Raw genomic sequence first — 26,263 nt, 5'->3', positions numbered from 1 at the left:
CTGATGTGGTGTTTGCACTTAAAATTAAGGACAGAATTATAGAAAGCCTTGGTGAAGAGGTATGTCTTTGCTTACATTGAAAATACATTAACACAAGCACCAGTAAACCTTGTGAGAAGCCACTGAAAATGCAGCCCTTTCATATGAAAGTACATGCCTAACATTATTTGGCAAATATAGAGGAAAGGACTGATGGCCCTGGAAAATATATATGTACATACTGTGCAATGGCTCAGCGGTTAAATCTACTGCTGAGTTTGTCAGCTGGAAAACTGAGAGCTCCGGTTCGAGACCCTGGTTCTTCGTGATGGAGTGAGCTCCCATTCCTTGCCCAGCTCCTGCCCAGCTAGCAGTTTGAAAGCAAGCAAGTAGATTAATCCCATTTTGGTGGGAAGGTAACAGCATTACAAGCACCTTGGCATATAGCCATGATCATGGAAAATGTCTTCAGAAAACCCTGGCTCCCTCAGCCAAGAAATGGAGATGAACATCAGGCCCTAGAATCAGACACAAAGGTTTCCCTGGACAGGGAAACCTTTACCTTACTATGCCTGCGTGCGCACATGCACAAACCCATACAAATACACATATCTGGAGAAGGCATTTCTGGAGATATTCTAGGCCTGAGCAATTCAAGACTTGAAAATTATCATCCAAGTCTTGTATGAGATCTTGAAATGGACCGGTAGGCAGTACAGTTCAGGGGTGGGTTCTACTTACCTTTACTACCGGTTCGCAACGGGACCACTTCTTCTGCGCAGAAGCTTCCTAATGACATCAGGGTTAGTGGGTGGAGTCTCACGCTAGTTTAACTACCAGTTCTTGCGAACAGGTCTGAACCGGGGGCAACCCACCACTGGTACAGTGTGACTGATCACTGATATGATAGAATTATACCTACTAATTCCATTCTTCCTGTTTCAGCACTCCAAAAAACAACAACAACAAAAAAAAAACAGCTTACTTCAATCCATTGTCCTGAGCTATTTCTGCTTGTTGATTATGCAACTGACAGTGACTGTAGCATAAAAGCCACTGATTTTTTTTAATTTATGATTTATCTCTCTTGTTTTTTATATTTTCCTTTCTCAACAGATCATTTCCCATCAATTCAAAGACATCCTGATGAAATGCATTGAAAATGCATTGAAGTCACCCATTTCTCTCAGTGGTGAGATGAGTAAGTAATAAACAAACAAGCATAGAGGAATATGAGATGCAATTTTTGATATTCTGGTTGCATGGGGCCATCCCAGATGTAACTTTTTTTTTTAAAAAAAAACTCTGGTAGGGCTTAATTTGAGATGAAGTTGAATATCAGAACCTGTTTTCAATGTTTCTTTCAACATTTGAGTAATTAATACATGGATGGATGATTTACATAGAGTACTGTTTACTCCATACCACATACCCTCTGACAATAGAATTGCCGAATAGCCTTTTGGATCCATATTCATGGAATATCCTCGGGATAGCAAGGGAGTATCATGGCATCATGTATCGTATATCATGAGAATCACATCAATGTTATGGTATCATTGCATGTATTGTTATTTTTGGAGTCACCATGATGCACCACAATTGCTGCACACCTATATTCCTTACAGCAGCTTTATATCTGCTGGTTCATTGGATGGGGAAAAAATTCATTGTCTTCTCTTTCTAACTCCCAACTGAATTGCTGCTGAAAAGAGAGAAGGGAGGATGAAATCTTCATTCATTCCAAAATAGGCTGCTGGGAATGTGATGATGATGACATTAACCATTCAGTTGTGTCCGACTTGGCAATTCTACAGGCCAGGACCAGCGGTGAAATCCTCTGAAGTCTGCTATCAGTTCTGTGAGACTGCTACCTGAGGCATGCCCGCACAGTGCTAAAAAAGGAACATTTTGAAGCCTTCCGAGTCTGCAAAGGTAAGTAGAGCAGTGGGAGTGGTGGAATCTGCTCTGCCACACGATTTAGATTAGCTAGAAAGCAGGAAATCCCATGATTCTAGCTAATATAAATCGCATGTCACAGCTTATCCTCACCGAACTGGTAGCATTTCACCCCTGGCCAGGACTCTCTACATCCTGTGATCTTGCATTGCTTCTTAGAGTCTTTCTACTCTTTTCTACTCTATGAGGTCAGCTTTGATAGAGTTCAGCCATTGTAATCTTCGGTGGCCTGGTTTCCTTTTTACCGCTAACTCTTCCCAACATAATTGTTTTCTCCAGTGAATTGCCCGATATGACATGACCAAAGTAAGTGAGACCCAGTTTTGTGATTTTGCTGAGAATGTAAGGGTAAGTAAATATTAGGAGATTGGCCTCAATATTTGAAGAACATCACCAATGGGATTCCAGAATGAGATGGCTTTATCTCTTGTTCTCCTTTCATTTGCCATATTCAGGAGAGTTCTTCTGCCTTGTAAAGTTCAGTGTTTTCTATCTTTGGCTGCCTGCTTGATTGAAATGATTTACTTAAAAAAAAATTTAATGCACTAATCAGAGCCAGAATTTGCCTTTTTTTTTTTGCCAGTCCTATCATGTTGCTATCCTAAGGGTTAACGATTGCATTATGACTTAATAACATGCTTCTTTCCTTGATTAATTCCTATAATAATCCCAGCATCTGGCTGCATGAAACAGAGGATAAATACTTTTCTGACAGAACTCCCATAAGCTAAATTCCTTTCAACCTGAGACTTCAACCAATTTTTTAAAAAATCTTCATTGCTTAAATAAATGCCATTCTGTTTTAAGGGAAACTAATGGACTGCTCCAATGGACATATGTAAACAATTTCATGATAGCTAGAGCAACCTGATTTAAACTAGTTTCTTTCAAATAAATTGGGATTACAATTGATTGGGAATTCTGGGAGTTATAATCCTGATACAAGTCTTCCTTCCTTCCTTCCTTCCTTCCTTCCTTCCTTCCTTCCTTCCTTCCTTCCTTCCTTCCTCTCTTTCTTTCTTCTCTTCTGCCAGAGGAAGAATTTATTCATTTGTTCTTAAAGATGTCTGCATGTCTAATAATAAAAACTTATGTGTGTCTATTCCCAAATTAAGTTCCACTGGGTTTCATGGAGCTTCCTTCCCTATAAGTAGATAGAAGATTGTAATTAAAGTCTAATTGAACTGTTCTTACTACTTATTTTATTCTAGCATCAATGCCACTGAGTCATGCGATTCTGCTCATTATTGATTACTGATTACTATTAAATCAATGAGTCTCGTGAATACAAACTACTTTGGATAGTAAAGAAATCAATGAGCTGGAGTTAAAAATAAGTCTTTGTTCTCTATTTATTTATTTATTTGGTCCAGAGGGGCTGTTCTCAGGCAAAATTGTTGTCTGCTTTGATCCAATAGTAGTTTCTTAGGACTTTCAAATCTGTCAATAAAATAACTTTATTAAAAATGATAGTTATATAAGGGAATTGAAAATTAGGAAAAGAGAATTTTAAAAAAAGATGTATCTAAAATGACCAAATATGATTTTGAAAATAAAATATATCTATCATTATGGCATCATTATGTCACATTAGTATAATTGTTTATGTTTTGCTTAATAAGCTACAATTGGCTGGATTTAGCAAGATCCAAGCCAGGGGTCCCCAACTCCCAGGCTGCAGACCAGTACTGGTCCATGGCCTGTTGGGAACTCGGCCAGTTGTGCAAGCAGTGGGCAAGAGTATGAAGGTTCATTTGCATGTGCACAGGAGCTAGGTTACGCATGCGAAACCATTCCCCCTCCCCACTGCCACTACTGCTGCAGGTTTGTGGAGCCAGAAAGGTTGGGGACCTCTCAGCTTGCCCCTTTTCAATTTTCCAATATGGCAGCTGGGGAAACAACAGGATTATCCTAGTTTTCACACTTGTGGAAAAGTGCAGATAAAGAGTATAAATGATGGCATGACATAACTTTGCACTCTTCCAGTTTTCTCTATTAAAAGACCAAGAACTGCTTCCTACCTAAATGAGGTCTCCATTTTTAGGAAAGAACCAACCAACCAGACAAACAAAACACAATTTTTGCTATTGAAGTTGAAGCTCTCTTTTTATATTTCCTTCGATTTTTATTTTTCTTTCCAAACAAGTGCTTCTTAAAGCGCTTCCCAACCATCTCATTAAAACAGAAAAGGAGAAAAATCTGCCCTGGTCCTGGACTTATAATGAGTTCCTGCTGTACAGCCATTCTAATTTTGTGGCCACAGTTATGAAAAGAACACCACCTAATTAAACACAGTGTTGAAATGAGTACTTGAAACAGACTTTGATCTTGATGAATTTGCTGTTACAAGTGATCATTTGATTTAAAGGGTACTGCCTTATTTTTAGCAAGTTTGTCAGTGTTTAATATGTCTCTGCATGAATATGTGTTGGGAACATGGGCACCATCCAGACACTTTCAAATTCTATTAATGTCTAGGAGAAACATTTTCAAATTCAATAAAGTATTTCATTTCTTATTTTTTGGTAAGGTCTTTCAACTCACCCACCTCAATGGACTGCTGTTCTGGGAAAAACTGGAGGACTGGATTTTATGTGCATCGTCTCAAATTCCAGAGAACAAAGTGAAATATAAACAAATAAATAATATATTTCCCCATTGGGGGTACAATTTCCTTGGAGCCAATACTGAAATATTTAATATTAGTGTTAAGTACATATTTAAATGTAATATTCTCAACAAATGAACAGTACTTGATTAATCATGTGTTATTAAATTGGTGACAATTTTTAGTGACCACATTGATGTTCTCCAAGACAATCTGTCCCTAACTTGATCTTTTCAAGTCTTCCAATGGTGGGCTCCTCGCCATTGTAACTGAGTCCATCCATCTTGCTCTTGGTTGTCTTCTTCTTCTCTTTCCTTTCACTCTTCCAAACATTAGACCCTTCTTCAGAGATCTAGGTCTAATGTGCCCCAAGTCTGTTATAAACATGGATTTATTTATTGGTTACTGAAATTTATATGCCTTAATAAAGGGCTGATTTTATTTTTTTCTGAAACATCATCAAGGAAGGATCTGACTTCACCTTGGGGCAGAAGCAAATTATTACAGAGGCAATGGACTACTACCCAGTGGTCAGTCTTTGGATCCCAAGCCCCTTGATTACTTATTTAAGAGTCAGCCTTTCTGAATTTATGAGGCTCTTTTTTTCTAGGATATTATTCCAGTTCCCAATAAACATTATCAATACACAAGATGCAGGCCATACTCAGGGTCTGGGGAACAATCTGTTTTATTTTTTAAAAAGGAACTTTAGATACTTTAAAACCTAGCCAGAGGACCATAGGTACAACAGAGAGAATATGCAATATTATCCACACTTGGGACTTTTTGCTTCACTATTGATAGAGCACTTGCCTATAAAGTCACCAAAAGTCAGACATAACTAAATGGTTAAAAACAACAAACAACAACAACAACAACAACAACAACAACAGATAGTTGGAGATCAACTAAAGATCCAATCTCCCCTCTTCAGATACATTATGTCAATCACTTACAATGGACAATGCTTTTAACCTCAAAAAATAGTGCTGATACGTTTTTCAGAAAAGCACTTAAAGAGAAATGTGAACAAATGAAAACAAAATTATATTTAATGAGTAAATTCAGTATAGCATAAGGTCAATCTTTTAAAGCAGTCTAAGGCGCTGCTCCTAATTTTAAGCATATTCTTATCATACTTGCATACAGCTTCTGAACATACAGCTCAGCAATGATAGTTTGTTTTCTAAACTGTGCTTTTCAGAGATTATCAATAGCTTGGAAGTGTTGTATTATTATTTTTTACTCTTCATCATAAATACAGATCCATGTTCCTTATGCTAGGAACAAATTTAGTCCAATGATCCAATTTTTTTTGTCCTTGGTGTACACTTTATTGAAAAAGCTCATAGTTGCAACAGTCACATAGCCCTATATTTAAGCAGAAAAGTGATTCATTCTTTTTTCATATGATCTGTTCAGGGACTCGGAGGAAAAAAAAATAGAATAGTCATACACATTGCTAACCATTTGGTTGCCAGAAAAATTCCCCCCCCCTTGAGTTTTTTTTAAAAATTAACCTGTTTGAATCAAATTCTCACAGAGGATCATAATATTGAGAAAAACACACCAATTATCCAAGCCTTCGCATTTAAAAATGAAAGCAAATAAAACCCAAACAGATCTATGAGAATTGAGAAAAGCGCAGAAAAATAAAGTCCGTTTATGCAACAGAATTTTCATTTTATTTTACTAAGGCTGAAGAGCCCCACAAAATCAAACCCCCAATAAGTAAGTACTATATATAAAAAAAATTTCACTCACAAAAAGGTTAAATTCCTTGGCAAACCAGAGAAGTGGGTCTGGAAAGGATCATTTACCGTAACTGCGGTCTTTTAAAAATTATAAGCAGGCAAATTATGATTCAGTGTGAGGTCATTATATCTACTCTTCATAGTAACTTTGTATGAGTGGTTGTCTTGTTTGAGTAAGATTAAGTCAGCTACCACCTCAGGTCAGACCTATAGTCCTCAGAGAGTAGCTGTCCGTTGGTGCAGTGGGAAACACTTCACAAATGGTTAAAGCACCCCATTTTTTAAAAAATTTGATTTATATGCCACCCTTCTCCGGAGACTCAGGGCGGCTTACAATGCGTTAAGCATTTTTCAAATCTGTTTGCTGTTTAATCAGTTCAGAGCAGCAGCGTAATAAAAGGCAATGGCCAAGGAGAGCAAGCTGTCCCGCAAAGCTAATGTAATGTCAGAGTTTGTGTATGCAACCCAAACAAATGCAGAGCAATACATAAAACTTTAAGGGATAAACCTATCATTTACATGAATTATTACTGGCCCTGCAACTCCGAGGGAGGCTAGAAAAGTGCAGGTTAACCAAGGAATAAAAGCACTGTCTTTGTCTGCAAGCCCATCATTTGAAAGACATAATAAAAGGACAAACAGGCTGTTGGAGATATACAGGATTTTTTCTTTTCTTTTGCATATGTCTTAATAAAAGAGGGGGCAACTTTTAGCCACATCTACTTGCTTCCAGACATCTGCATGTTGCGTAGAGCTGAGTGTGTTTAGCGTGATAAATGTGGAATTTTATTTATTAAATGTACTTATCAAATTTATTTATACAGCCAGTTTGGTCCAGTGGTTAAGGGGCTGGCCCAGAAACTAGTTTGAAACTGTGTGTTCTAATCTACCATAGACATGAAAGTGAGTGGGTGACTTTGGGCCAGCCACTTTCTCTCAGTTGAACCCACCTCACAGGTGGTTGTTGTGAGGAAAATAGGAGAAGGAAGGAGCATTCACTGCTTTGAGTTATTTATAAAAACAATAAAGCAGTATAAAAAAATCTAAATAAAAATATATAGTTGTTCATCTCACTAGAAGTGACTCTGGCCAATCCAGGGATTTCTGTGTTAGAAGTGATACTCCAACAATCGATTGTGGGGTTGAAATGTTTATTTCCAAGGATTTTAGAATTCTCTCATGCTTTTGTTTGAAAAGGAGGGAAAGAATAAATGAGAGAGACCAAAAGCAGGAATGCTATTATTCCACCATTAATGGGAAACCCACTCCCAATGTGCCTTTCCAAAGGCAAATATTCAAAATCTTGCTGAAATAACCTAGCATTTTTTTCTCCAAATGCAGATCATTCAGCACAGTCTGGGCCAAAGAAGGATTCAAATTGCAAAGGATAGCTGTGTTTCAAATGAGATGGCTGTCAGCCTTGTTCAGAATTGCTGGAAGGGCTATTCGTCATGAGAATATTCTTAAAAGTGCCATTTTTTTCACTCTTGTGTAGTGGGGCGCACAGGGATCCTTTCAGAAACCAACACTCTTTAAAAGCTATTGTCCCAATCACCTTCAGATTCTTATACATTTGCAAGAATGCAAAGAAAACAAAAATACAGAAACCAAAACTGCTTGCTCGACCATGAATAAACGAAGGTCTAACTGATAGCTACTTTGATTTATTAGCAATGAAGTTTCCGACATAGGGAGAGGCTGCAATGTTTCAGAGCTGTTTAGCTTCATACGGTTGCTGGTGCTACAGACAGAAAAAGCTGCAACTTCAGGGGAAAAAAACCCCTGATTAGGTCTTTCTGTCTTGATCTTTCTCTTTCTCTGTTTTCTGGGCCTGAGTCTGCTCTAATACTTAAACTGTAATGAATGCAATAGGAATGGCACAAAGAAGCCCTCGTTGGGAGTCACTCTGAAGCACAGATGCCCTTTTGGCTTTCAGATGCCAAGTGATGTTGGTTGGAGCTAAACCCTTGCCACAAAGAGCAGGATGGAGGAAGGAGCCTTGCAAACTATGTGGAGAAGTCTCAATTTATAGCCATGATCTTGGTGCCAGATTTACTGTTATGAGAATGAAGGAACATCTTGTGATTGACTGAAAACAGACAGGCAAAAAAAAAAAAAAATACTCTCTCAAATCCCTCTGTTTATATAAAAATTAAACTCCAAACCAAATAGCCAGATTCTCCCATTGGCTCTCTTAGAGGTACCAGTTCAGCCCAGCTCTTCACTGTCTCCTTTGGCCCTGAGCTCAAGGCTGCTGGCAGACTTTTATTCCTCCACGGTGGAGTTGCAGAGGGACAGAATCACTTTTGAAACCAGCTCTTGGTTTCTTGGCTTCATCCTCTGCCAAACTGAGAAGCGTTGACGATCGCAGTGACATCAGAAGTGAGCAAGAACAGTGTGGGGTCTGGGGAAAAATTGGCCAGCGAGATATTTATACTCGTAATTAGATAAAAGCCATCCTGCTTGGATCTAACACAGAAGTTCCAAGGGTCAATTTAAAGACTCTGCTCTCCATACTGAATATTTCCCCTCCCTCCTGAAGTGTTTAATATTCTCCAGTCCAGGGTGTGTGATTTAAAAACCTCTTATGTTTTATCTGTACAATTTATTCTTTTCCTCAGGAGACACAGTGCAGGGCTTGCTACGTGACGTATTTTGATTTACTTACTTCAGCCATACTACGAGGCATGGGTTGAGTCTCTCTGGTTTACTCACAGCATTACCTCATGAGACGTTTGGCCTGATTTAGACTGAAGGACTTGTGTGAATCTAGTCAACAGTGGTTTATTCAAAAAGCCATTGTTACGGGTATTACTACTAGCCCTCTTATGGGTATTACTACATTGTAAATTTTACAGAGACATTAGGTCAATCTACATCATCCTTCTAATAGATACATTCCTCAGAAGGCCAGATAAATGTTACACAAACTTTTTCCTTCAGGATTTAAAACTATTCATTATGTGTTCAGTAGCCATATTTTGTGTTGTTGCGATAAAAGCAAGACACAGATCAAAGGTCAAAGATATATTTTTTCTGTTGTAAAATACTACTTGATTCGATATACATTTTAACTGTTAACTTCAGGGGATATGTGGTTTTTATTTTTATTTTACACCAAGTAATATCTTAGATTTATCACACACACATCCCATAAGAATTGTATTAACATAGTAACAGAAGAGCGAATGTTATATTCTGCTATTTATTTTGCTAGCTGTTAGTACATTATTGTATTTATTTTCTTCGGTCTACTTTTATGTCTTTTGTTCTTTTAAATTTTGCTGGTCACTGACAGAAGATAGGTAGGTAGGTAGGTATGGAAGGTAGGTAGGTAGGTAGGTAGGTAGGTAGGTAGGTAGGTAGAAGATAGATAGATAGATAGATAGATAGATAGATAGATAGATAGATAGAAAGAATAAACCACAGTTTACCACTATTTCTGAATCAGACTCCATATAACTATGTTACTACTCATTACTTGAGTAGATGATTTCATAGACTCTGGGTTTATCAAAGTGTCTTTCAGCTATTTTTAACTAAGACACTGCAGGCCAAATTGGCCAGGGTATTCTGGTGGGTTGGGTCTAGGAGAAGAGTCTTCTCTACCATTGTACCTGCCCTTTGGAGTATCTTGACCCCTGGAATGAGATCAGCTCCAACCCTCCTGAACTTCCGCAAGAGCTTAGACATCTGGTTCAGACAGCTGGCTTGGGGCTCCAAGGGAGGGGCTTCATGATGGGAGTGGTTGATAGATTAATAACAGATCCCAACTCCCCCCTTCTCATCTTTTAGTTAGGACTGAGCATGTAGATCATTATAGTATTTTATTTACCCTGTTTTCCCGAAAATAAGACCTCCCTGGATAATAAACCCAATCGGGCTTTTTAGTGCATGCGCTAAAATAAGCCCTTCCCAAAATAAGCCCTCCCCAAAAATATTTAAATGCATACGCAGCCGGTCCCCGCTATTTCCTCTGGTTAGAGTTAGGGAGACAGAGTTAGAAATCAGGTAAGATGGCAAGAGGAGCCCCGTCTTGTTCCACGTGCCCCAAAATAATAAGACCTCCTTGAAAATAAGGCCAAACGCTTATTTCGGGGTTCAAAAAAATATAAGACAAGATGGGTGGCCAATACATTTTATAAATAAATAAATAAGATTGATTCTTGGAATATCCTTTTGAAAGCTATTTATGAGAGTCATGGGACAGAATCTCTAGGAGTTACAGTTTCACTTTGCCTCCGAAAGGAAGACAGAGAGACAAAACTGTGTTCTTAGGATTTGGTTAACACAAAACATTGTGTAATCCCAGAACATTGATGATGGTGGGATGAAAAAAGAAGATGCTGGCTCCTCTACTTGACCAACAGGAGGTTTAACAGAATAACAGAGTTGGAAGGGACCTTGGAGGTCTTCTAGTCCAACCCCTTGCTCAAGCAGGACTGGCTGTCCAATCTCATCTTAAAAGCCTCCAGTGATGGAGCATCCACAGCTTCTGAAGGCAAACTATTCCACTGGTTAATTGTTCTCACTGTGAGGAAATTTCTCCTCACAACCAATATTATTCATTTCCTGGGTTGCAGAAGTAACAAGGATTCTTCTTTCCTTAACTCCACCTTAAAATGAACTGAAATGGAATAAAATCACTGAGCATTTGTGATAGGGTGAAGCTGCCTTGTTCCAAAGCTGTCATTCCTCCTATGCTACAAATCCCATTGAGATCTGGGAAGGTGATGCGTTATCATGCTATCCACTTTGTAACCAGGGCCTTTTCTCAAAACCTATAAATATTTTGGGCGATCACTGAAAGATCACTGAAAGCAAGAAGTTCCAACAAAAATGTATACTTTGAAGCTGCAGAAGACAGAACAATTTTAAAGGCAATTCTACACTGCTATGGGGTGTTTTTTTTTCCTCCCGCAATCAGAATGACCAATATTCCCTCAACCGTCTTTCTACACATAAAAGGAAATCAAGCTCCTTGGCATTTTACCAGCTGCCTAGTTTCCAGGTGAAAGGAAGGCAGGAAGGGCCCTGAACCTCAATAGCTGGAGGAAGGCAGAATGACAAGAGTTCCCTCCAATGGAGAAACAGACCATCTACAAACTCTGCAGAGCCTCCCCACTGCAAAGAACGAACGTGCTAAAAATATATTGGTTCAGCTCCTGAATTGAACTGCTGTTGTGGGATCGCAGAGGTCTGGACCGGCTTTTGAACTGGTATGCTGTCCCTCTGTGGAAGTGTCGTCAATTAGCCCAATTTTATGGATTTCATAACTGTGAATATTAAATTGACCACATGGGTTGAGTTTGCATAATGTATTTCGCTAAAATGCAGTTAGCAAGTTTGGGGCTCAAGCAGTGGTGGAATTCAATATTTTTACTACCGATTCTGTGGGCATGGCTTTGTGGACGTGGTGTGGCTTGGTGGGCATGGCAGGGGAAGGATACTGCAAAATCTCCATTCCCACCCCACTCCAGGGGAAGAATACGGCAAAATCTCCATTCCCACCCCACTCCAGGGGAAGGATACTGCAAAATACCAATTCCCTCCCCACTCTGGGGCCAGCCAGAGGTGGTATTTGCTAGTTCTCCAAACTACTCAAAATTTCCACTACCGGTTCTCCAGAATCTGTCAGAACCTGCTGAATTGCATCCCTGGGCTCAAGTGATGAGCAAACACAAAGCGAGGCAGAAGCTGCTGTGTTAAAAGATGGGATGATGAACGGATATTAAACCGAGCAGAGAATGATCAAAGAAGAGCTAAAGATAGGATAGAGCAGGGGTGTCAAACTCATATTGTCATGGTGGCGTCACGGGACTTTTTCCCCCTTTGCTAAACCGGGCATGGGCATGGCCAACTTGTGATGCATCCGGCCTGCGGGGCGTGAGTTTGACAGCCCTGGGATAGAGCTTAGGTTATCTACAACGTGCCAAGAATCTGCTGCTGTAACTACTTAAAGCAAGTTGCATAAGACAAGAACTGCAAATCACAGTAGGAGTTGTTGATTCCTCAAGTCACTCAATAATTGCAATTCCAGATGGAAATGGCTGCAAAATAATAACAATGGGGTGATTTGATTTCAGACGGAGTAATGTTCTGGTAGCAAATAAAAGAGAAATAAAGTTTTTGGGTTCTGCTGCCTGATTTAAATTCCTAAGTCCAAAAATAAAATCACTTTTCTGTATCAATAGTCATTTTTTAAAAAAGCCATTCTTCCCACTAACGGACTTCTGTCCTACTAACTGCAGCCCAGTGCTGTGACAATGTCACATTAGGAGCAAAAAGTAAAGAGGGGGAATGAAAGACGGCCTCTTCCCTTCTGCCTTTTGGTACCTGGGCTACTAATGTTGCTGTTGCTGTATGAGAAATCTCCTATTTTCTCTTTTGGCCCAGAAGTGATGAATGAGCAGCAGTAGTTGAGAGAAGGAGAAGCAATAATAGTATCACAGCCTTAAACAGTTAAGTTAACGCCTGCAGTCCTGTGCATAAGGTTTCAATTTTAGACTAGGCACTAAAATGACATAGGGTACAGTAAGGTTTATGGCCTGAGAAACCTGTTAGGAATCATACCTATCAGGGAAGGAGATGAAGTAAATGTAATAGTTTATATGAATCAGAGCTTTCCTTTCATAGGTGTGGGAATTACAAGGTTCAAGCTAGGAAATGAGGAACTGAGTTAAATATTTTGGTTATTGTTCAACTTGAATTTTATTGAAGTGTTTCAAATCCAATAATATCTACAATTGATGATCCTATGGGAGGAAAGAATCAAGAGAACCTTCCTTCTCAAGCCATAATGTAAGGAGTAAAGCACTTGGCATATAGTATAAGAGGCTTTCAACTCAAATGATCTTCTCGTGTTTTTTATTTATTCATCTTTATTTATTTATTAGATTTGTGTGCCACCTATCTCGTTTATAGCTGACTAGGATAAAACTAGGATAAAACTGATCTTTTCAAGTTGTTGACAAATGTCACCACAACCGGAAGTTGTATTCTATTTTTGGAAGACTCCCCAGATGAATTGTACATTACAAAAGTGATGATGGGTTTATTGAAGAGTAATATATTTGCTACTTTTGCTACTTATTTGCTACTTTTCCTGCTTTCAATCATTGAAGTGGCTTGGAGCAGATTTCCAGAATGGGAGTTAATGCTAACGTGTGAACTCTTAACAAATCCAACTCTTAACAAGTCCAAGACATTACAGAAGGAATTGTCCCACGCTATGCTATGAAAGGACAAATAGTAATAATTGATTGGAGGTTATAGTGAATTGGGTAGATCAATCCATCTATGGTCCATTTCCATTGGGCCAGTTTGACTTTGTCATTCTGAATTTTTAAAATTAAAAACAACTTTCACACCTATTTTTCTAGAAAGCTTTCCCTATTCCATCCATTTTGTATTCAATGTTTTTAAATTGAAAGTTGCACCCAAACATTCAGACCAGCGTTTAAAGATTAGAGAGTCTAAGAAAGTTCTTTAGTTGTGAAAACACTTTTGGGGGAAAAATGTTTTCGAAACAAGACAAAAGGCACTCTTATTCATTGGAAAGAAAGTTCTGATAGAGAGAAAGAGAGAGAGAGAGAGAACAAATTAGAAACATTAATCAAAAGGATCTTGCTTCTCAAAATGTATACAGACACCAAAACACTGTTATCATTTCGACTGTTCAATAGGCGAAAATGCTTTCAAAATGGCGACCTGCCATGTGCCTTGAAGCTCACTTTATTCACACATAGCTGAACTCTTGCATAAACAAAAACAGCTCTTCAGATCGCTTTTGCCAAGTGGTGCTCTTCAGAAATCACAAAGTGATTATTTTTCCTCCTCCATTTCCAAAGAAAAGGTTACGACAATATTTTTGTTTTAACATACAAGAGAACTACTCGGAACCATTTATTTAGAAACAATTACAATATGAGTGTATGTGAGGGTATTTGTGTAAAATATCTTGGAGTAAGTAAGCATTCCTCAGCATGATTCAGGGGCTGAAAGAGAGGTACTGTTTCAAGATTTCTTTGCCTCTTTGCTTCTCAGCCCTGGACATTTAATAAAGTTGTAATAGTTTATACAAGTAATTTTATACAGAACGGAGAGGAATTTCTCCCCTTCCCCCAGTTATGATTAATAGCATTTTAATACACTGAGTCTTTGCATTCATTTCCAATCTCTGGAATTTGCTGTACTTGGTTACATCTTTTATTCAAAGAGAAATATGTGTCATTTAAAATAATCAGTACACACACACACACACACACACACACACACACAACTTTGTGCTGAACTCTACAAATTCCCTCAGGTAACACTTAATTCCTAAAGACTAGATTATCCAGTCTGTAGAATTGCAGAGTCTGGTGGCTTCATAATATGGATTAGCCTTGCTATTAACAGAATGAGGTGGTATATTCTGGCGTCAGAAGTAAGGAAGTAGCAGCACAATTTTAAATGGCAATACGGAATGTCATGCAGCCTGTTGTGTGTCATGTAAACCAGCTGGCTCTCTAACTGTGGGGAGAGGAATTCCCTATTGCTTATGATGAAGTATTGTTCAGCTGCTATGGGAAAGGGTGGTTATCTTGTTTTGGAGTCAGGCAGAGAAATAACTTGAGCGGCATCTGATTTTAGCGATATGCCTTTGGTTTCACATAGAAGAAGATGGATGTAATTAAGATTCCAGTGATCCCTTAAGTGGTCTGGGGATATTATTTAAGTTCAGCAGCAAAAGCAGTAATCATAAAATAAAGCTCTGTAAATGCTTCTAATCATTTAGTCTCATCTCTAAGGAAAGGGATGGAATTCCCTATATAATTGACTCCCTTCCTTCCTTCCTTCCTTCCTTCCTTCCTTCCTTCCTTCCTTCCTTCCTTCCTCCCTCCCTCCCTCCCTCCCTCCCTCCCTCCCTCCCTCCCTCCCTCCCTCAGAATGCCTTTTATTTTCCATGAATTATGAAGTAAATCAGACTTTCTTCTAAAAATGCCAGCATATACAGAGATTGAAGGCAGGGAGTTGTTTGATCATAGTATATGAAATTCCAAAAATTGTTCAGAGAAAGCCATTGATGGCAAATGGAAGAAAGAAAAGAAAAGAAAAGAAAAGAAAGGAAAGGAAAGGAAAGGAAAGAAGGAAAGGAAAGGAAAGGAAAGGAAAGGAAAGGAAAGGAAAGGAAAGGAAAGAAGGAAAAGAAAAGAAGCAAAGCAAAGCAGAGCAGAGCAGAGCAGAGCAAAGCAAAGCAAAGCAAAGCAAAAAGAAAAGAAAAGAAAAGAAAAGAAAAGAAAAGGAACTGGCATGATATAAGGTTGTAGGGTTTCGTGTCTGATAGAGGGAGTTTCCAGAAGGATCGTATGTTAGGCTAGAGGCTAATGTGCTTAGGTTTAATTATGCACTTATATACTCAGGAAATTGCCAAGGAATTATGAATTTATCCATGCTTTCCAAAATGAAGGTAAACCCAAATAGGTTTATCTTTGGAATAGCAAACATACTCAAATTCCTCAAAGAAAATAGAAATGGATGTAGGCCAAGAACTTGGTTTCTGCATTTAAAACTGTTCCTGTTTGTGGTATTGGGCTTTGTTAAATGATGTATTGTGCTAATTTAGCCATTTTTTTTGTAGGAAATAGCTAAAATATCCACACTTCCAACTCCACAGCTGTGAATAAAGAGCCAGCAACTATGAATCAGGATCAGGTACACCAATCAGAATAAGGAATACAACTGCCCAATTCACTTATGGGCATTTCATTTACAAATGCAATGAGGCTCAATCAAATTATAAAATCAGAATAGTATTCAACTCTTTGACAGGTACTAAATGTGATGTGATAAAAGTGCTTGTTTAAGACATATTTCTTCTTCTGTATCTTCACTTTTTCATACCTTCTCCTCCCTCATTCCCGATAACCCTGAGTACAAACTCTGTCCCTTAAGATCTTGTGAGCTATGTCACGACATGGATATGATGCAGATTTCATCTGGATGTCATTGTAATTAGGAGCAGACACCAGTGTTCCTATCTGAATATTCATGTGGATGAACTTCTGAATATTTAAATGATTTAAAATGTGGTGGGTTTTTTGCATCATGCGTTATAATTTTAAATTTTGTGCACTGCTTTGAAATACCATCGTCAATATGCAAAACTATGTGCATGCATGTCTGCATATCTATACATAAATATCGAAATTTGCCTAGGGCTGTTTCCCCAATAAGAACTAAAAGCATTTTCAGGTGTCATCTGGCTATCACTGAGGCAATATAAAGTCTATCCTTATTACTGTTGCATTGGTACCACAATGGTTGAATGATTCTAGAAGATGCCATAATTAACTAGTACGGATCCAACCTAAGATAAATTCATATATATCCCATACACATAAATGCCTATAAAGATTTTCAATCATCCAGGTCATGGTTGTCCCAAAGTTGCTTTTTCAAAAAGCAGCTGAACTTTGTTTTTCCTAGAAGACGTTTCACTTCTTATCCAAGTTCTGAAGAACTGAAGAAGCTTCTTGGATGAAGAACTTGGATGAAGAACTGAAGAAGCTTCTTGGATGAGAAGCAAAATCTCTTCTCTTCAAGGAAAAACAAAGTCCAGTTGCCTTATGAAAAAGTACCTTTGGGACATCCCATATGCCTATGATAAACTGCATGTTGATATGCATGTATATATAAATCTCCATTCTCCAATAGAAAGCACATTTACAATAATTAATCTGTAAGCATTAGAGTTATCTCCTAATGTCAATCTAATTGTTTGGCTTTTACCCATCTCAGAGTTTTTATAGCAAATCAGGGGTGGGCTTCAAAAATTTTAGCAAGGGATTGTCTGCCTGGTTGCTGGGTAGGTGTGGCCATGGTGGGCATGGCCTAGTCAGCCTCCTGCACCATGGCGGTGGGGGGTGGGTGTTTTTGCCCACCCCGGGCTCCGGAGGCTTTCCTCGATCCTCCAGGAGGGTGAAAACAGCCTCCCCAGGTATTGGGCCTGTTTCTGGCCTTCCCAAGCTTCCAGTAGGCCTGTTTTTTGCCCTCTCTGAGCCCTCCGCACGTGCCCTGCACTTACCTGCATCCAAAAAAGACCACGTTGGGGACTCCTGGGAGGGGTGGGGTGGGCGAGACCAGCCAGGAGTGGGATTTGGGGCTTCTCGGAACTGCACAGAATCTTAGGTAGAGGTTCTCCCTAACACCTGAGAAACCCCAGCAGCCCACCCCTGTAGCAAATTTATCTGAGGAATGAAGAGGGTAGAAAATTCTTTTAGGACTAAAGTATGTGAAAAAGATTGATTTTTTTTTTCTTCTCCAGTCATGATTCTGATAAAAATAATATCTATCTGTTCAGCAGTTACATGTAGCAGAGAGGTGACTGGAGAAAGTTTCCATTGACACAAAAGGCAGAGTCGTTCCCACCCACTCCCATCTCAACATTTAACTGTGTCCTGCCTGTTAGGGGATAATTTTCATTCTTGGGTAGATATTTAATTAAGAAAAGGTGGACATATATTTACAAAGTTGGACATAATTTGGGTGATATACTACTGTAGCTAAAATATAATTTAAAAAAAAGAATTGGGAAGTATTAATGCCCCTGATATAGAGCTTTGGAGAGCTCAGAACATTGCAAAGTTCTTCAGAATTGGCTTCCTTGGAATTGGCCCAATAAAGTTGCTAGTCTTTTATTTAAGCCAATTTGGAAATTTTATTGTGGTGTTATGGTTTCTGAAGCAATCTTGACCTTACACAGGGGTGGAGGGATGAAAAGGCAGCCACAAAAGTGCAAAGGGCAATTTTTTAATCAATTTCTGGCAATGGTTACACTCAAGCATTGTCCATTAGCCAAACTGCCTTTTGTCACAGTGACGATTCCTTGGACAGAAAAATATTTCAAATGTTTGTCATTTGATGTTCTTAAGAGGCTGAAGCTACTGCAGTCTCCCAAGCTCTGTGAAGATGGCAGCATGTCGTATGCTTGCTGTTTGTTTTAATCTGCTCCATAATTAGGGTGGTTAGACTATTTTTATAGTACATGACAGTCTTCCTTCCCAGGCTAAAATTACAGGGAATAAATGGGCTGCTTGTCGAGGGCAGGCAGGAATTTTGGTGCTAAGGATAAAGCTGACCTTGCCAAACTATGTTATGCATCTGGGGCACAATGCGCAATTTAGCTAATGCCCAGTGATCTATATGGGGCATGCAGCTGCTGAATTGATTCATATTGAAATGACCGGAATGAAACTTGCAAAATCCATCTGGACACTTCTAGAGATTGGGGCTTAGTCATTTTAATATAATAGAAACCAGAAGATTTAATATAGAATGAAAAGTTTATGTTCTGCTAAGTAAGATAAGTGCACTGCAATAAATCACTGTTGGATGATGAAATCTTCATTTTTCTTGTATTAGTCGACAAGTAGAAGTAAATACCTTTCAGTAAGAAAATGCTTCCCTCCCCTTTTCCTCATGTGCTCTTTTCTTCAGTAAAGAGGACATTCCCTGCTTTGTTTGTCAAAAGTTAAGTTGTCCAAGATGTTTCTGTGCCTTTCAGTTCTGATGCAAGTAAAATCATAAGCACACTGATTAAGAAGCACCAGATATAGGCACAGTCAGTGAATCCAACACATTGCTTTAACCATTGTGATGTGTTGAAATTCTGTTGACTTGGAGCTGGGAGAGTAGATGTCCTCCTTTCATCAGAATCATGCAATATACTATATATATATATATATATATATATAGTATAGTAATACTGTGACACCTTCTTCACCAGAAAACACTCTTAAAGGTCAGATTGAGGTTTCTATTGTAGAAGGAAGTTCTTGTCAAGTGCAAACTTGAAAAGCCTAATGTCTGAACAGGCAGGGAAATTATTAATTTTGTTCTCCCATTTTTAAAATTTCTGCTTCTTTGGGGTGCTTACTGTAATTCTGGAGGAAGGGAATCCTCTAGAGGAGCAAAGAACTCAGGACAGCATCATGATTTGCAGTGAATGATGGAAAGAGTCTGAGAGAGATGCCACCTACTACTTTGATTGTTACTACTTGAAGAAGAAGACAGCTGTGGTACACAATGCTGCCAAGGTACTGAGACTACAGTTGTATTACAAAAGGAAAAAAGAGTGTGATATTTTAGAAACAATGTCAAAGAATCTGTGCAAAAATCAAAGTTGTATAAAACAGATTGCTTTTTATCAACAAAATCATTTGCACGAACCTGAGAAATATCTTAACTAAGCAAATTTATATGTTAAATATTAAATCAAACCACTTGTATAAGTAACACATTTTTCCATTCCAATCCATTACAATAATCAATTGTTTTGTAAAAATAAACTCCAGGACTTACGTACATATGTGTAAGGGTACATATGTGTAAGGGTGAATAGATAGATAGATAGATAGATAGATAGATAGATAGATAGAGCGTGCTAGAGCGAGAGAGCGAGAGGGAGAGAGGGTTGATGATAGATAGATAGATAGATAGATAGATAGATAGATAGATAGATAGATAGATAGAATTAGGAATTAGGAATTTTCCTACATGATATGAGACAGCAAACCATAAAGGTCTAAGAAACTGGACCTCAGTGCCTAAACCAGTCCTTGATATTTGAATTGTCTATTCCTATTTAGCCACTCTTGAGATTTGTAGTTAAGATTATTCTTAAATGCATTATAAGTCTTAAAACATTGTAAATCATATGGTTTAAACAATTTATGACTTTTTAAAAATTCTTATTCATTGGAAGAAAAACAAGTTGCAGTGTTCACACATATTTCTAAACAACCTAACAATAGGCACACTTAACCAGTTCTGCTAGTAAGAAGCATCAAGAGGAAGCAATGGGTATGTGCCTGAAAATATCGCCTATGTATTACTAGTGTAGATTCCAAAGAATTCTTGCTTTTTGTGACACCTAAATACAGCTGTTTTTTCACCTAATTAAAGATATATTTTCTAAAGAATAAAAGGGCATATATCTGAATTTTGTGTTCATGCTTGTTGAAAGTTCAGCCACCATCTTTAAATGTTTCATTTCTTTCCTTTACAGTAATGGATTTTATTTAGAGCTTTGCCGTGACTGAAAAGTTGGGGTAATGGTAGATTACTTGGATAGCTGTGTGGCCTGCTAAGCCATCTCCTCCATATGGGACTGATGATATTTAGGCATGATTACAGACCTTGGGCCATTATCGCGGTTTACAGCGAAAGTGCTCAGATCAGTTTAAACTTACACTGCTACTGGAAGTGGAGAGAAGATGGTTTTCTTTTTCACTTTGCTCCTCCCCCCCCTTCTTTAAGTTTTGATATGAGTGACATTTAGCAAAGAAGTTGACTTCTAAAGAAAACTAAGAAGTCAGTGATCATCTATCCTTTTTTATATATTTGCGTGCATGTGTGGTATGTGTGCATGTACTTTGGATGGAGTTGGTAGTCTTTCATATAGTATTTCTCGTTAATTATTTCCAGTTGTCTTTTGGGGAACCCCATGCTTCCATGAGTTAGTGTGTTTATTGCAAAAATAAACAATCATGAGCTAGAGCCAACAGGTCTGCACTTACTGTTTTCCTGTAATCTTCAGATCTTTCCTCTCACTTTCTTAATTTGCCTTGAGGCAACTGGATCTCCAGGGCTGTTTTGCTATTCTTTGTTTTTTATCTTGATTCTTTCATAACCCCAGCTCTTATATCCGATGTTCCCTGATTTATTCTGTGTTTTTTTTAAGCTGAGTCCTTTTTCTTTCACTAATACTCAGCCATCTTTGTAAAACCTGTTCATGTTACAATTTTGTATACTGTACTCCAGCAATTTCTCAAATGAGCAGCAGTCTAGTCCGTGTTGTGGGATAGAGAGGACTGAAGATTTTAAAGTGCCAAGGGATACAAATGCAATGAACACACAAGAATCTTTTTTAAAGGTGTCAGGGATTAACATATGACCATTGTTGAGGTAATAACTATACAGGTAGTTCTTAACCTAGAGCCACAATTGAGCCCAAAATTTATGTTGCTAAGTGAGACATTTGTTGTGAGTTTTGCCCCATTTTACAACCTTTCTTGCCAGAGTTGTTAAGTGAATCACTGCACTTGTTAAGTTAGTCACAGGATTGTTAAGTGGCTTCCTCATTGACTTTGCTTGTAAGAAGGTCACAAAAGGTGATCACATGACCCCAGGACACTGCATTCATAAATACGAACCAGTTGCCAAGTATCTGAATTTTGATCATGTGACCATAGGGATGCTGTTATGGTTGTGTGAAAATGGTTATAAGTTCCTTTTTTAGTGCCATTGTAACTTCAAATAGCCATTAAATAAACTGTTGTAAATTGAGGACTACCTGTAGTTTCCTTTATAACCTAGTTTGTTGTTTATTGTCAGATCCCGGTTTAGCTTTGAAAGTATTGAAACTTAATCCTGTTTTAATTCCTGATAGCACGTTGAATATATGTTGAACCTAGTGTGCTCTGAATTGATATTTAAAGTGCTTGTGCACCTATATGCATATAAATACACACAAGGTTAGAGAACCAATTTCTCTCAGAGCAAAATTAGATGGATTCAACATCTGAATTGTCCACTATTAATTGGCACTGCCAAAAATATGCATAGTTGCACTCTCATTCTCTGGAGCACAGATGGGCAACTATGGTCACTTTATGACCTATGGACTTCAATTCCCAAAATTCCTGAGCCAGTTATGCTTGTAAAGGGGCCATAGTTGCTCAGCCCTGCTCTGGAGGAATTTGCTGGTACAAATCTGTTAATAGCATGAATACTACGAGATATTCTGAGCCCAGATCTTTTATTGTCATTTTTGCTGTTTCAGTCTTTTTATTTGCCGTGTCTTTTAAAACACTGCTTTTATGGAAATTTTAACAGATGGTTTAAAATAGCTGGGGCTATAAGCGAAGTGGTGGGTTATAAATATTTTAAGTAAGCAAAGAACAAACCAGTACGACTGATGCTAAAATGAAGTTACGTAGTTATCACTCTTGTCTTGTACAAGGCCCCACCATGTGGCTGAAGGAAGGAAAAGTCTGCCATATTAATGAATGGCACAGAGAATGGTGACCAACTCCATCTTAGCATCTGCCTGTTGGGAAGCTAATGTCTGTCTAATTCAAGTCAGCAATTGCTTTTGACTAGGCAGTGTTATTAATGCCAACTTGAGCTTCCTTCTTTGCTTTTTGCAAGCCCCAGTAAAAATTGCCATTGGGAGATAGATTTTTTTCCCCTTATAGTCATCTGTTTCTTTAAAGCCACATGGCAAAAATCTTGGCCTGAGCCTTTTATTTTAATGCAAAGCAGTATAAGAGCCTTGGATGCATGGAGCTGTATCACAGCTAGTTATTGTTATTATTATTAATTACATGCCATTGGTTAACATTGTTGCAGAAAAAGGATTTTCCAGATGTGCTCAATTAGAAGGCAGTGTGATAGTGACAGGCCTTCTGAGAGACAGCATTGTAATTAAGAGGAGAATGGGGGATGTAATTATACAGCCTGCTCTTCCGTGTAGCAAATCCCTTTCTCTTTATATGATGAAGGTAAAGGCTGTTTGCTTATTTATTTATTTGTCTGCTTGTTTCTTAGCCTTATGGAAGTAAACTGCATCAACATGATCTCTCCAGGATATAAACTGATTTGGAGCTAACATTCAGGACCACCACTAGAAATGCTGCTAGACATGGCAGCTGGCTAGATTTCCATGGAGTTTATTTGGAGTAAGATGAGTTAGATTTATTGTACATGCTCTCTGGAGGGGAAATGTGTTTTAGGTTTGTTTCATGTTGTGGTTCAAACGTGTGGGACCCTTTAGATGACAAAACATAGGTGCCTCAGTGGTGGTCACAATCATAAGATTAATTTGGAAAAGCTTCCAGTTACATGCTTAGACTGGGTTTCCTTACCTGGGTATTCCTCTCCCTTTATGGTTCTTTCCTTGGAACTATGGTGAGTTACAGATTCATGTTATTTCCTCCTCTTTTGTGTACTTAATTTATTGGATTTGAATCCTGCCTTTTATTCCCAAATTCAAGATGACCCCAGGCCTGGATTAACAGCTATTGTAGAGGGTGAGAGGAATGGCTTTGAGAGACGGGAGAAAGAGCCAATGCCAAGGCAATGGTCAGATAAAAGAAAGCTGCATCTGACCCAGAACTGTAATGTATGTAAATGTCTTAGACAATTCTAATTCACACGGAGGAAGGGGAGAGGTACATTGTAGAGTATTGTCACTGTAGCAATGGCATTTAGACTTATATACCGCTTCACAGTGCTTTTATAGCCCTCTCTAAGTGATTTACAGAGTCAGCATATTGCCTGCAACAGTCTGGGTCCTCATTTTACCCACCTCAGAAGGATGGAAGACTGAGAGAGTGCTGAGCCAGGGGGAAGGAGTTAAATGGGGTATTAGTCTGGAATCCCTACATCAGGGGTTTCAAACTGATGGCCCATGGGCCGGATGGATCATATGCAAGCCACGCCATCCTGGCTCCACAAAAGCAAAAAAATGTCATGATATGTCATGTGATGTCACATGATGCAATTGAGTTTGACACCCGTACCTATATGGTCACATGAGGGTGAAGTCTGCCCCCCTCCTTGCACGTTGTTGACCCTTATTTAGTCTTACTCCTGGTGCAAACTGTCAGTGTGAGAAGATTCCTGTGTATAGGCTTGAGCAATAAAAGCTAATTGAACCAATGGTAAAATCCAATTTTTTTTAATACCGGTTCTGTGGGCTTGGCTTGGTGGGCATGGCAGGGGAAGGATACTGCAAAATCTCCATTCCCTCCCCACTCCAGGAGAAGGATACTGCAAAATCCCCATTCCCTCCCCAGTCCTGGTGGAAGGATATTGCAAAATCTCCAGTCCCATCCCACTCCAGGGGAAGGATACTGCAAAATCCCCATTCCCTCCCCAGTCCTGGTGGAAGGATACTGCAAAATCTCCATTCCCACCCCACTCCAGGGGAAGGATACTGCAAAATCCCCATTCCCTCCCCAGTCCTGGTGGAAGGATATTGGAAAATCTCCAGTCCCATCCCACTCTGGGGCCAGCCAGAGGTGGTATTTGCCAGTTCTCTGAACTACTCAAAATTTCTGCTACCGGTTCTCCAAAACCTGTCAGAACGTGCTGGATTTCACCCCTGAGTTGAACACTTCATACACTTCATCTACAGGTCTGGGAGGTTTTGTCTGACAATAACTTTATAAAGAAACTGATATTGTGACTTCAAGCTAGTTTGGACTACCTTGAAAGGCTGAAACTATTAAGCAAAATAAGCTTCAGGCACCAAAGAAAGAGGGCATCACAGAACCCCCCCTCCCCAACAGCTATCATGCCCTTACATCATTCTTTGCCACATTCCACCTTAGTTGGATTTTTTTGTAATTGTCCTGTTTGACTTTAATCTGCATTGTTAGAAAAATAGTAGGGGTTTTTTTTGGCATATTGATTAAAGTTTAAAAATTTGGTTTCAAGATGTCATTTGATACCAGATTTGTTTTCATCTCATGTGAAAATTTTACTTCCATTGAGAGGTATTATCAATAGGCTGTGCTTGGGGCAATGAGAAAATGTGGTTTTTTTTCACAAGCTTTGAAAACAAGGATCCCTGGGTTGCAGTAGCAGTAGCAGTAGCAGTAGCAATAGCAATAGCACTTAGGCCTATATACTACTACTCCACAGTGATTTACAGCACTCTCTGAGCAGTTTACAATGTCAGCACATTTCCCCCAACAATCTGGGTCTTCATTTTATTGACCTTGGAAGGTGGAAAGACTAAGTCAAACCTGAGCTGGTCAGGATCGAACACTTGGCTGTGGGTCATTCAGTGCACTCTTTCAAGTTCATGTGAAAAATATGGACACTGAATTCTTTTAAAAATAAATTTACACATGTTTGATTTTATATATTTGTATCTAAAATAACACTTATTTTAAAAGATATGCTCTTGAGTTTTCCTTTGTAAAACAAAGTTATAAACATAGACAAAAAATTATTATCCATATGAAGCTCTTTTACATGTGCCCCTTTTCCTGGCTTGCCCTTTAATTTTTTTCAAGAAAATATGGTCACTGTAGTTATTTTGTAACTTTTTGAGAATCAATTTTTTTAGAATCAGACACATTCAATGCCAGTCATTTCTTCATTTCACTTGTTATAAATGTGTAACTTTTGTTTTAGTTTGGGATTTTGACACTGTCTTTTTTCCAATGGATACCTCCCCCCCTTTCCATAAACTTTTAAAAAAAAAACTTCAGTTCTTAAAGCTGGTGAACCTTGACTGAAAACTTGCTTTGTGATTTCAGTAGATCTTTCTATTCCATTATATGTTTATGTTTGGGATGCTGATGCAGGAACTTTGGTTCCAAAGGATACCTGGCAAGAGGCAGGTTATAACTGGGCATACTGGCTACTCCACTTCACTTTGAACAGGATGGTCCTGACTCACCAGCAGAATGCAGATGTGACTGTGCACCTGGCTGGACTCCAAGCCATTATCTCCCAAGCAGGTATAACATTGGGGATGATAGGGACCAAAGTACATGTCTCAAAATACATGATTTATAGTCTCAGTACCTGGGTGCCTTGAGATGAATTTATGAAAGCATGAGATGTTTAATCCTCCCTTCCTGCATAGAGTTGCTTGACAGTGAGATGGGAGGCATATAAATTTAATTAATTAACTAAATGTCCCAGCCCATAATTCCAATGGGAAACAAACCCCCAAAATTAAAATAAAACCAATTGAAGAAAGCACATCCATTTAACTAGACCCAAATATCTCTCCATCCACCCAGCTCCTTTTTTTCCATTGAACAAATGATTTTTTTAACATTTAAAAGTTTATTTAGTAATAGTGCAGTATATATAAAGATACAAATATTGATATTCATTTTCTTATTTTAAGAAGTACATGAACAATACTTTGTGCTTGTTTTTGTTTTTTAGT

General features: G+C 38.6%; 1 long non-coding RNA gene across 3 annotated transcripts in view; it reads left to right on the top strand.

The window, feature by feature from the left end:
- Window positions 1-4,649, top strand: part of LOC117662013 (uncharacterized) — a 72,920-nt gene extending 68,271 nt beyond the window's left edge. For 2 of the 3 annotated variants that reach the window (XR_015731905.1, XR_015731906.1), the window contains exons 4-6: window positions 1,096-1,180; window positions 1,797-1,914; window positions 4,469-4,649. This is a non-coding gene — a long non-coding RNA (uncharacterized LOC117662013). The remainder of the gene's footprint in view (window positions 1-1,095; window positions 1,181-1,796; window positions 1,915-4,468) is intronic. The other variant, XR_015731907.1, reaches the window with a different exon arrangement.
- Window positions 4,650-26,263: the final 21,614 nt, after the last annotated feature.

Source organism: Pantherophis guttatus, chromosome 2 (assembly GCF_059756535.1).
Source record: "Pantherophis guttatus breed Tessera chromosome 2, ASM5975653v1, whole genome shotgun sequence".
In the NCBI taxonomy this organism is placed as follows: domain Eukaryota; kingdom Metazoa; phylum Chordata; class Lepidosauria; order Squamata; family Colubridae; genus Pantherophis; species Pantherophis guttatus.
This window is presented reverse-complemented; position numbering and strand designations above follow the sequence as displayed.